This window comes from Lygodium microphyllum, chromosome 4 (genome assembly GCF_053477565.2).
Source record: "Lygodium microphyllum isolate KBCC chromosome 4, Lygodium_microphyllum_v1.1.10, whole genome shotgun sequence".
Classification (NCBI taxonomy): Eukaryota; Viridiplantae; Streptophyta; class Polypodiopsida; order Schizaeales; family Lygodiaceae; genus Lygodium; species Lygodium microphyllum.
The window spans coordinates 47393990-47407200 of record NC_141138.1 but is presented as its reverse complement, the minus strand read 5'-3'; the positions used below and the strand labels follow the sequence as shown (position 1 = coordinate 47407200).

The 13211-nt window shown below is 37.3% G+C and overlaps 1 long non-coding RNA gene across 1 annotated transcript; it reads right to left on the bottom strand.

Moving 5' to 3' along the window:
• Positions 1-10992: 10992 nt before the first annotated feature.
• LOC148037005 (uncharacterized) lies at positions 10993-12604 on the bottom strand. Its single transcript, XR_015690545.1, has 3 exons — positions 12372-12604; positions 11521-11621; positions 10993-11348 (listed from the first exon to the last, which is right to left on the bottom strand). It is a non-coding gene; the product is annotated as an uncharacterized LOC148037005 (long non-coding RNA).
• Between the last annotated feature and the right edge of the window lie 607 nt (positions 12605-13211).

Genomic DNA, 13211 nt, shown 5'->3' with positions numbered 1-13211 from the left:
CTCACTACAATACCATATTGGGGAATATGGGAATTTCCCATGTTTGGGGCATGTGGTAAAATATTTGGATTTTTCATAACTTGAACACTATAACTCCAAATTGAGTGCTCTATAGCTCAATAGATTTTATTTTTCAAGCGATTTCCAATGATAGGTCATATCATATGGTTTTGAGAAACTTATGGACATATTATCTAGGTGCCACCTTTTTAGTATTCAAAAAATGGGAATTGGGAGATTTCCAAACTCACTAATATTGTGTTCTACTCTCTCATCATTATTGCTAGATATGATCTTATTTTATGAAGATTCTCTATATTTTTTTATAGGAGAGCTCTTAGACTCAAGCTATGGGGGGGGAAATGGAGACAACTCACCTATGATGGAACTTGATTAAGTACAAAATTGGTCAACAAAACATCTAGATGGAGCTTCCACATTGATGGAACCGCCTTAATGCAGCTTTGGTGGTGTTAATTCCTATTCTATCTTAACCTCCTCCCTAAACACTCTCAAGGCCTATATAAAGAGGCCTTCTCTTTTGTAATTTGCAAGAGAGAGCCAAGAGGCCTTCTTCAGGCCTATTGAGCCTTCCCCATTCTCTCCCATGAGCTTATGTAGTTCATTCCCTTACTATTGATGCCAGAAGGCATATTTCACGGTGGATTCCGTGCCACGGTGGATTCCGTGAGGTTTTACGGTGGATTCCGTAATAAACTTTGTTTACCGGGGCTCATACACAAAGTGGATCCTTTGTGCAAGAAGCCGATGGGGACGCCTATTCTTTTCGGGCGTTTCGTTAATTTACTGTGTACATGGGTGATTCCATAGCGGGTGATTCCGCAAAATACATATTAAATTAATAAACGCTTATGAGTTTAGAGTGCGCACTCGTGATAAATTAAGGTTAGGATTGATTTCTAACCAATTGATTTATTTATGTAACTGAAGACTGCTAGGTATTCACTTTTGTCGATTTAATTGTATTATTTTACTAACGATTGTGAATGCTTCAGTTGAAGCCTATATTTTGTCGTGCCTATTTATTAAGGTGTTAGATATTTATTTATTATTTTTGTATGCGCATGGGCGCACGATTATGATATTTGTATTTGGACATTGTATTGGGTATGCCTGACTTCTTGGGTGCCCGCCCATTAGCTTTATTTCTATTTAGCACTAAAGCAAACTCAAAAGCCAAAAGCATGCTATTTTGTAAATTGGACTATTATTTGAGCTTGAAGATGATTAATACATAAAAATACATGCTTTGTGGAGCGCTCACATAAGGCATGGGGAGAGATTGCACCCAATTGGTCTCTTGTTCATGTCGTGCATGCTTTCTACCTTGAGTTTTGTGCAAAAAGTAGAGTTCTTTTGATCTTGGGGACCTTCCGACGCTCACTACGCGCGCTTACGGCATCCGATCTGTGTACCAACTATAGCTTATGCATGCTCTACAATGTAATAAGCCCATGCTATTGGTGTCTATATTGTGTATATTAGTTATGTCTTGAGGGTTCTCCATCTCTTGTGTCCTCTTAAGTTTTATTGATTCATCTATCTTTTGTAGTTCTCTCTCTCTCTCTCTCTCTCTCTCTCTCTCTCTCTCTCTCTCTCTCTCTCTCTCTCTCTCTCTGTGTGTCTCTCTTAGTTTTCCTCTCTTCTCCCTCACAAGCTCCTCTCCCTCTTGCGTAGCGTCCTAGTCCGCTCTTCCATGACTAGGTGATGCCCTTACCTCATTCACTTTGTGGTAGAAGGGAGTTTGGCATAGTATAGAGGCTGCCATACCGAATTTCCTTCGTCAGTATCCACATGTAAAAAGAGAATTATGGGAAATTTTGATAGTCCTTAAATGTGATAAGGTGTATTTTATGGATGCTCGTGTAATCATTGATATCAATTGTTTGCTGGTATTAGGTATGATTACTTCTTGTGCTACCTCGGACATTGCTATGCTCTAGTGGATTGCATACATTAAATCTTTGAACCCTGAAATTCAGCATATTGCAAGAAGAGATAACCCAATGGCAGACATGTTATCTCGGGCACACTATGAGAATGAAGATCGGATGATGGATGAAGAGGAAGAAGATAACTTTCTTGTAGATAAAAATAGTGTTGTAAGAGTGAATTTAGCAAGTTTTTAATCTTCAATGCATAGTCATTGATAAAGAGATCGTCGTGCTTGAGATTGTTTAACTCAGACTTCAGCTGTAACTTTCTAGCTTTGGTATTTGTACCAAAGAGCTTAACCAAATTATTCCATCCATCTATAGGGCTATCTGAATCATGTATACACCCAATCATGTTTTCTAAAACATTGATAGAAAGCCAATGCATAACCTTTCGTATAAGAACCCTAGTTCCATTCCTTAAATGCCTTGGTCTACTTTGATGTTGCATTTTTTTAAAGTAACTCTAGACCCTCAACATTATCTTCTTCAATGTAGTCCCAATAACCTTTACCCATCAGGAAATTAATCAATCAAAACTTTCAATCATGGAAGTTATGCTTGTCAAGCTTGTCACTAATAATCTAACTAAACCCCCCAAACATTATGAAGTAAAAACCAAAAGTCTATATTTATAAATAACCTACTCATTCAAGTAAATTGTCACATATACTAATCTCAAAATATAAGCATACCCAAGGCAACACTTGTAATGTCTAATAGTTTACAAATATTGTCTATTACACCTAATACATGCAACCTTTTTTGTGAAATGACAAGGTTTGCACAACTCATGAACCTTAATAGATTTGTACATAAACAATCTAGCTCCCCAAAGGAGGTTGAAATGCACCCATAATGAGTCTATGGCCACACAATTGGAGCCTGAAGGTTTACTACATTCCCTCAAGCACTCAAAGTTTAGGAAGATGGCTTGTCAATTAGAGATCATATGAGAGAGATCTCCATAGATGTACTTCACAGCCAAGTTTCCTTGTAGACTCTTGTGCTTAGGGCTCATAACTTCTCGTTGGACGCTCCTTTAATACCATGAAAAGATGGAGGGAGAGAGAGGGATCTTGAGCTCTTGTAAGATGCACAAGATGCAGAAAATGCACACAAGATAGGAAGATTAAAAACCCCAACCTTTCTTATTATTCTTCTTTTTATTCACTACAACAATCTATTAAGAATAAAGAGAGAGTACAATAGGCATGGCATGCAAGTGGTCCATAGTGTGAACATGCTAACTAGAAAGATGACATAGATATTCTGTAGACGGACTAATGAGCTATAAAATATCACCAAAATCATATGTTGATGCAAATACCAATCACTTCTATAAATGTGAAAATAAACATCTTGGTATGTGAGTATCAACTTGTGTTGAGCTTGACATCTCAACTTTTATAGCAAGTGAAGTATAGAACTACATGTTATGTGTTCTTCTAGAAAACAAAGATTAGGAGAGTCGGTCTTGATTACCTACCCTTATGTGCTATGCTAGAATGAATCAATTTTGGATGAAAACATAGCAATTAATTTAACAATAAATATCCTCTTGCATACTAGGCGATCAGCCTCATAGCTCTAATGATAAAGTGTGTATTGGTTGTAACAATCTAAACATGGTGTTTTTAAGAAGTATTTTGAGCTATGGTTTTCAAATTGTGCATTGTGATGCTTAGCAACCACCTTCCAAACTTTGGACTACTACCATGTTAAGGTGGACCAAAACCTTACTAAAGTAGTACTCAAGGCTCCAAAAATTAGTTAAAGTCTTATTTATTGAGGGATTTTGTAACACTAGTGCAATAAGGCTACTAAGTTTGTTTAGGTTCTTTCTTTTTTGTGCTTTGACAAACCCACCAAAATCCAAAAACATAGCATAGGGTCATGTTTTAGTGCACACGTGCACCCTTGTTTTTATTTGGAGAATTGATTCTCTAAATTTCTTAATTAGCTCATTCTTTTCACAAATTCCTTTTTGTTTGTTTGTAACTTTTTATTTTTCTTCATCTTCTTGGTCTTATCATACTTTTTATCTCTCTCTCTCTCCCTCTGCATTCAAAAAAGTCACTGGAAAAAGCTTAAGGTATCATTCAAATTGAAGGAGTACTTAAGTGCATCATAAGCAAGGAACTCTTAAAGTTATTGTTTGGGACACTAGGAGCCTCAATACTATCTCACACAAGCTGGTGCACAGATCGAATGCCGTAAGCGGGCGTAGTGAGCGTCGGAAGGTCCCCAAGAACAAAAGAACTCTAACTTTTTGCACAAAACTCAAGGTAGAAAGCATGCATGACATGAACAAGAGACCAATTGGGTACAATCTCCCCCCATGCCTTGTGTGAGCGCTCCACAAAGCATGTATTTTTATGTATTAATCATCTTCAAGCTCAAATAATAGCCCAAATTACGAAATAGCACGCTTTTGGCTTTTGAGTTTGCTTTAGTGCTAAATAGAAATAAAGCTAATGGACGGGCGCCCAAGAAGTCAGGCATACCCAATGCAATGTCCAAATACAAATATCATAATCGTGCACCCATGCGCATACAAAAATAATAAATAAATATCCAACGCCTTAATAAATAGGCGCGACAAAATATAGGTGACATGCCTAAGGTATGCGCCCATCAAAATATAAGTGATAACTCGAATACATGTTTATTTAGGGCACGATAATCAATGCACATGCGATTAGTATTATTCTTCTTCTTTACCAATAAAACAGGTGTATCAAATGGAGAACTACTAGGTTTAATTAATCCTCTGTTTAATAATTATTCTACTTGATTTTGAATTTCTTTCTGTTCAATCTAGTTATGCTTATATGGTGCTTTACATGGTAGTTGTGTATTAAATCTATTTTGTGATCTTCAGGACGTGAAGGAGGTAGTCCATGTGGTAAATCCTCAGTAAAACAGTCTTTAAATTGTGCAATGAATTCTTTATGTCTAGGATGCATATATGATTTTCTTTAGCTTGAAGTTCATTAACCCAAATTAGATAAGATTTACTACTTTTACGTAATGCACATTTAGCTTGAGTATGAGTAAACAGTGGAAAATTATTAGATACGTGCATACCATACAATGTAATTTGTTTTCCTTGAAAACGAATTTTAATTGAATGCGTGGAATAATCTATGTCAGGGTTATGCTGATGACGCCAAGGCATACCTAGGATAATATCACTGGACTATAAAGGTACAACTAGGAAATTCCTTCGTTCAGTGTATTCACCAATTTGAATTTTTAAATCATGCACCTCTTGTGTTCCATTATATCTTGTGCCTAAGAATGCTGCATTAATGTGATAATACGTAGAAACAGTTTTTAATTTTAATTCTTTCACTAACTTTACAGAAATAAGATCATGTGTACTTCCATCATCATGCAAAATAATCTTTTCTTTTCCATGCACTAAACATTTCATTGTCAACAAAGAATGTGGAGTTGACATACCTGATAAAATATCTGGAGTAGCAATGTCGTCCTCATCTTCCGTAAAGTCAGATATTTCCTCACGTTCTTCATCTTCCATTGCTCCAAGATAATTGATATGGACAGGTGGTTTCTTCAATTGGCAATTGGCTGCTAGATGTCCAGGTTGATGGCATTTGTAACACACTATAGGTTTGGCTTTAGATACATTATTGGTAATGGCAGGAAGTCTAGGAAGATTAGGATTTGGCTGTGAGGATGGCTTAGGATTTTGATTGGTATTTGATAGCAAAGCAGGTGGTTTTGTCCAAGAATTACGGAAAGATGATGAAGGAAAACGACTTTGATTGAATCTTCTAAAATTTGAATTGAATTGCTTGGAACCATAGTTACCATTTGCTTGAAATTATTGTGGACGCTTGTCTCTTCCTCGAATCTTGTCTTCAGTGTCATAAGCCAAAGAAATTGCATCTTCAAGGGTTGTAGACTTGAACATATTGACTTCAGCGTAGTAATGCCCAAGTAATCCAGACATAAACTTGCGCTTGTGAGTCACTTCAGGTACGTCTTCAAGCATTCAGAGTTGCAGTAGGGCATTCCAAAAATGTTCGGTATACTGGAAAATAAGCTCACGATCTCTTTGCTGAAGAAGGTCCCATTGCTTTATGGCTTTTTCATGGAATTGTGGAGGAAGGAAATTCTACAAAAACTTCTTTTTGAAACTCTCCCAGGTAGTGGGACAATCAATGCTCTTACTAACCACGGTCCACCAAAGAGATGCTCGATCGACTAAGTGATTAGTGACACATTTAATTTTGTCTTTTTCAGCGTATGTCTCTTCATGAAAGTAATCATCAAATTGACTGATGAATGTAAGGACAGTCTTTCCATCTCAAGTTCCATTGAAAGTGTGGAAGTTGAAATTTCTTTTACTTATCTTTGTTTCTTTGCGGATGGATTGAGCTTCGAGAGTCGCATCGATGGTTCATCGGATAAGATCTTCGAGTTATGGTCCTTCTTTGTCGGTGGTCGATCGTTGTAAATTGGCCAATTGAACTTGCAAAGCTTGTACGGCTCTTCATTCTTCATCCAGCTACATGATAATTAAATCCAATTTTTGTTCCATCGTAGATTCAGGAAGATTGCCTTCAGCTATTAAATCATCCATATTTTGTTCCGTCATTCTGTAAAAATCCAAAAGACCTCACACTCTCAAAATCCAATTAGCAGGATGAGCGTAGCTCAAAGTCGGGTATACAAGGCTTATAGATTTTTGTTTAGCTTTTATGGTCTTCGTCTTTTGCGGTTGCGGAATTTGTAGTCTTCGTAAAATCTGTGTATGACCTTCTGCGTGTACTGAAACTAGTTTAACAAGTCTGCGTATACGAACAGAGTCTTCCAGGGAACAATTTTATATTTTTGTGCTTCTGCGCAGGAACAGTCCTTATAGGAGTAATTGGAGTTAGTCTGTAATGACTTGTGGGAACTTGCTAGACTTGCAGAGTAATTTAACTAGCACGACTTGAGTGATTAAGCCTTTGTAAAGCTTATGTGACTTAAGCTTATAACTAATCTACTACCGCCATCGATTTTTTAGGGGGGAGGCTCTTTTTTTTTTTTTCCGTGAATCAGTTCAGGACATGCCGAGTTACCAAACGTCGATTTTGTGGACTTTAAGCTCTTAAATAAGCTTTTTAAGCTTACTTAAGCTTTTGACTTAAGCTTAAACTTTTGAAAGTTATGGGAGCTTATATGTTCTCTCTGTTACAAAACGACTTGTTGAAGGAGATATTGACGTGGTCCTCTGCTTTCTCAGGCCGGTCCTTCGCGATCAGAGACTATAGACAAAGGTTCTTGACTGCCAGGAATCCACCCGTATCGATCGTTCGCGATGAAACTGACTATAGAGCTCGATTGTTCCAGGAGCTCCGCCTTCGCACAAGATGGGTAGCGATTGGAAGCTCTCGATCTCAACTTCGCTCTGATACCATTAGTACACAGATAGGATGACGTAAGCGCGCGTAGTGAGTATTGGAAGGTCCCCAAGAACAAAAGAACTCTACTTTTTGCACAAAACTCATGGTAGAAAGCATGCACGACATGAACAAGAGACCAATTGGATGTAATCTCTCCCCATGTCTTGTGTGAGCACTCCACAAAGCATGTATTTTTATGTATTAATCATCTTCAAGCTCAAATAATAGCCCAAATTACAAAATAGCACGCTTTTGGCTTTTGAGTTTGCTTTAGTGCTAAATAGAAATAAAGCTAATGGACGGGTGCCCAAGAAGTCAGACATACCCAATACAATGTCCAAATATAAATATCATAATCGTGCGCCCATGTGCATACAAAAATAATAAATAAATATCCAATATCTTAATAAATAGGTCTGACAAAATATAAGTGCCATGCCTAAGGTATGCGCCCATCAAAATATAAGTGATAACTCGAATACACGCTATCCTCCAATGCTTTCCTCTGCCACTACTGCTATCTCTACACATCAACTGAAACATTCACAATCGTTAGTTAAATAATACAATTAAACCGACAAAAGTGAATATCTAGCAGTCTTCAGCTACATAAATAAATCAATTGGTTAAAAATCAATCCTAACCTTAATTTATCACGAGTGCGCACTCTAAACTCATAAACGTTTATTAATTTAATATTTATTTTACGAAATCACCCGCTATGGAATCACCCATATACACACTAAATTAACGAAACGCCCAAAAATGATAGGTGTCCCCATCAACATCTCGCACAAAGAATCCACTTTGTGTATAAGCCCCGGTAAACAAAGTTTACGAAATCCACCGTAAAACCTCACGGAATCCACCGTGGCACGGAATCCACCTGAAATATGCCTCCTGGCATCACAAGCATATAAGACAAGGGAGAGTCGAGATTAATTGCTAAAAACAAAGCTCATTTTTTAGATCAATCTTGATCATTCACTGAAGTGTCACATCGCACAAGTAAACTAGGATAAGAAAGTAGAGTAGGCCGTGTGAGTAAACTAGGATGGGCAAAAATTTAGCACAATGGCCAAAAAATAAAAACACAAAAAAAAAAAGTTAAGTACAGCCTTCAAAACATGTGCTTTATATATTTCTAATGGTTGAGAAATTTACAATACTTCCATACCATCATATGTTCAAATCCTTTAAAAGTTTGTTTGGTCTTAAACGTCCTTACAACCTTGCTACCTTAACATCATATGTTCAAATCCCTTAAAGTTTGTTTGGTCTTAAACGTCCTTACAACCTTGTAATTTATATTCTTTCTTATTAACAAAAACTTAAATTTTTCATGTGAGAGTTTGATTCTAGAAACCTAAATATCTTTTCAAAAATTTAAAATTGTTTAATTTGGTAGTTTATTTGTTTAAGCCCACACTCCTGCAAAAAATCCAAGGAAAAATAAAATACTTTAAAAAGTAAAAAATGAAAAAAAGACTTAACCTATAATCTCATGGATGAAGCACTAGCCATTAGACCATATAGTAAGCACATGGTTTTAAGATTGTTGTTAACTTATTTATCCTTATGTTTTTATTTTTCCCACAATTGTGCCAATTTTTCAACCTTCCTGGTTTACCCACACATTCTAGCTTATTTTCTCATCCTAATTTATTTACATGATGTGACACTTTGATGAACAACCAAGATCGATTCAAAAAGTGAACCTTCTTCTTAGCCATTGATCCCAACTCTTCCCCCTCTTAAATACCCATGTGAGAGAGTGTAGAAATACTAGGAATGCACTTTATTGTCCAAATTATAATCCCATTTTTTTTTTCATGAGTAATACATTCAATAAATAACTCATACTCCACTATTACAACACACACACATGCAAGTCAAAGCAAATAAAATCCTCCAAAAATGGTCCAAAGCCCTTGATGAAGCTCCTAATATAAGTACTATTTACAATGGTTATGGAAGAACCATATCCAACATGGAGAGGAAGGAACCAAAATGTTATTAACTATCATGTGGAAGCTAAAAGATTAAACCATAAATGCACATACCTTAAAACACAAAGAAATACCAAACAATGGAATGTATGTAGAGCTTAGGAGAGCTTTATCTAATAAATTCACAAAAAGGTAAGCCATGCTCCATGATACAATTACATTCATAAATGAAACTAATGGCTTGCTAGGATATATGATCATTTTCAAAACAATTATAAAGCTAAAATTGAAAAGTTTACACAAACAATTTATCATATCCATGATTGTTGGCATCAGATAAATAAATTGAGCAATAAAATTAAGTCATCAAAGCTTAGAGACAAAGTTACACCATTCCAAATTCAAGTAGAGAGGGACTTGAAACCATTGAAGATTGAAGTAGAGAATCTCAAGAAGGAAAACAATACAATAGGATTTTCTTGTCAATTAGAAAGATGGAAAAATAATTTTGGGAGAATGACAAAGACAAATTCCTTATATCAAATGTTCAATACCTTTTGTAGAAAACAACTTCCAACATAAACATCGTCAAAAGCTTGGTAACAAATAGAAGAAAATATGCACTAAAATTAGGACAATAAATGTGATTCTCATGACATTCCTTCACAAAGAAATCAATCAAGAAACCTCATTGTACATGAGAACCCTTTACCTCCTGTAACCTTGTAGTAAGGGGCCTTCAAGTGTGCTAGAAGTTAGAGCATAATCACAGCGGAACATATAATGGAAGGATGGTATCATTTAAGCACTTGCTAGGGAAAATCATCAAGATGTCAAGGTATGCGAACACTCGCTAGGGAAGATCAAGATGTCAAGGTTTGGACCTTTTCTTGATGTGTGCACTCTTTTGCCTGTAGAATCCTACTGTATAGCTAACCCAATGTGCTTTCTAATGTTCCTATTCGCTCAACAGTTGCATGCAGTGCTCTGTGCGACCATCGTGAGTTAGGGATATCTCCTTAACTTAACATGTACAAGAAGCATTTGTTTTCCTCAAAATATTTATTGAGAAAGAGGCATCAGATTCCATGCGTTTGTTGTCGATCATACCAAGTAATTTGAAGAGATCCAATTGGAACATCAAGTAAATGGAACTTTAGTCATCGTGATAGTGTATCACTTCAACGACATGAGGAGCAGACCATATTTCATTTACTTTGCATCTAAACTCGAACCTCACTGCTTCAGTCGTTACGTCACTAAATCAAACAAGCAAACCACTATTCTGCCCTCAGTTTTCCCCATTCCCTCTTCCATTTCAGACAGTGAGGACGATATCCAGTCTTCTAAATCAACACTCGAGCAACAAAAATAGAAGTTCTGGAGTTACTGATCAACACTCGACTTTCTCTGTTCTCTCTCTCGCTTGAACTGAAAATACACTTAATTGTAAAGCTTCTAAACTCGAATTCCAGTTTCATTTACATAAATCAACTCAAAACTTCCCTTCGACGTGTGTCATATCAAGGTAAGCTGTACATGAAAATTTATTATAGTTTTGTCGTTTCGCCATTTAACATTGTTTCGACCAGAGCCTTGCCTTAAGGCAAATACGTGTTACAAATGTCAGCCACTACCTTCGAGTAGTCATATCAATGTACACTCTAGAAGCAAAAGGAAAAGATATCGTTGTTTTATCTTTTCACCATGCAACATTATTTCGAAGAGAAAGTCTTGTCTTAACTACATGTCGGAACGTTGAGTGACCTTCAAACAAGTCTTATTTACATGTTGAAATGTTCATTCACCACTGGGGGTGGTTATGAGCAAAACGTTACAAATATGAAGCTGCACACAACATCAAACCAACCAGAAAGGAAGAGCTCCGTCATCTTTGAAGTGTTCACGCAGAGCAACAGAACAATGTTACGACAGCTGTCTACGTGCAACAGCAACACAGAATGTCGAGGCAGCACTCGCAAGTTTCATAACAGCAGAAGCAACAGCAAAGAGTGAAGAGGCTGCCAATTCCAACACAATGGAATCTATTACTATGAAATTATCTATGGAATCTATTACTATAAAATTATCTGTTAACTGTCACAATGAAATGTAATGAAAGATTATAGCAAGCTATTGAAGATTAAAGAGCAATGAAGTGGTATTAAGGATCCTTGGAAGTAGGGTACCCACCATGCGTACAGACATCCCTTCTCCTCGCTGCGCTTCGAGATATGATCCGCGTAAGACATTTCTTGACCACCGGGAGGATACATCTTCACAGACGTTTAGATCTGGAAAAACGAAATCAAAAGGCTGCATGGACCTTTGAAAACGGACTTCTCAACTACAAGAAAATTAAGTCTAGTCTGATAAGACCATTCAACTACAAATCCAACGGGAGAGAGAACTGCAAAAAGTCTCGGAAAAACAAGGCCAAACGTCTTAACTACAAGAGAATTAATTCTAATCTGATCAAACCATTCACGCACAAAGCCAAAGGAAGAGAGAACTGCAAAAAGTCTCGGAAAAACAAGGCCAAACGTCTTACCTACAAGAGAATTCATCCTAGTCTGATCAAACCATTCAAGCACGAAGCCAAAGGACTCTAGAACTGCAAAAAATGACGGAAATACAAGGCCAAACGGGAAGAGAACCGTAAAGGCCTCTGGAAGACTAAACGATTAGAAGGCCAAACGGAGAGAGGGAGAAACACCGACGAAAGTTTTAAAGCAAGACTTCCAAATTGAACGCAGCTATCAGCAACAGAAAGTGGACAGAAAGTTGTCCAAGCCTTCCTGATCAGAAAAAAATGTTATAAAGCAGGCTTCTGAAGCCAAGTACCACGACAAGTTGAACGATTAGGAAGCGTAACCATGGCACATGATGAACGAACAAAAGAAACCCTTACAGACGGAGATGTTTGCAAAGTATCATGACGTTTAAGCCATGAAATCGACAAGAAAGCTTCGACGAGCACCAGCGGCAAGACGCTCGACTTTCAAGTGCTTGTAAACATCAAAACAGCGACGGTCGGAACTTACAGCTTCGAAGGATGCAATTGTCGAGCGGGATTCTGAGTCGTCCCCGGCCGGCGAGTCGGATGTGCTCTAAGCCTTTAACCTCTCGCCTCTCTATGCATATAGAGAGCGCGTGGGGCCTGCAACCGCTTTATTACCGCGTGGGACACGCAAATTTCATTGCTGTGTAGCAACAGGCTGTTATGTACTTGGGACGCGAGTCGCGACTCCTTGCCCTGGACAATAGCTCTACGGGCGTGCACACCACTAACAAGACTCCTTTTGGCTACGTAGTACGCATCTCGCTTCTCTTCTACATTTACATCTATATATTAATTACCAAACACTTTCCCTTGCCCACCACGGAAGCTCCGTTTCTCATCTCCAAAGTTTTCTACATTTCTTTGAACCACAAGACGACGAACGAGCCTCCATTCTAGAACAGAACACCCTAGAACGTGAAGTATAACACGGTGACTTTCTTTGAACCAAAGAGGACCCAAGAGTCTACATTCTAGAACATGAATGCAATATAACAAGATAACTTCTCTTACCTCCAAAAAGTTTGGAAAATGTATGGAAAAGAAACAAATACCTAATATGACTTTGATTATATAGTGAAATTAAAAGATGACATGGCTAAAACCTTGGATTTCATAATACCATTGAAAAAGGAACATGATACATCTTTGGTAAGGATGAGAACAAGGAGCCTCTTTCTACCCAACTATTCATAGTAAGATATGTAGCTACCTTGAAAAGAAAACCTAAGAATGAATATTTATCAAAATTGATTTCATTCTTTTGAGTTTACATCTTGTTTGCAGCTCAAAATCTTATGCCAGGAGACATATTCTACGGTGG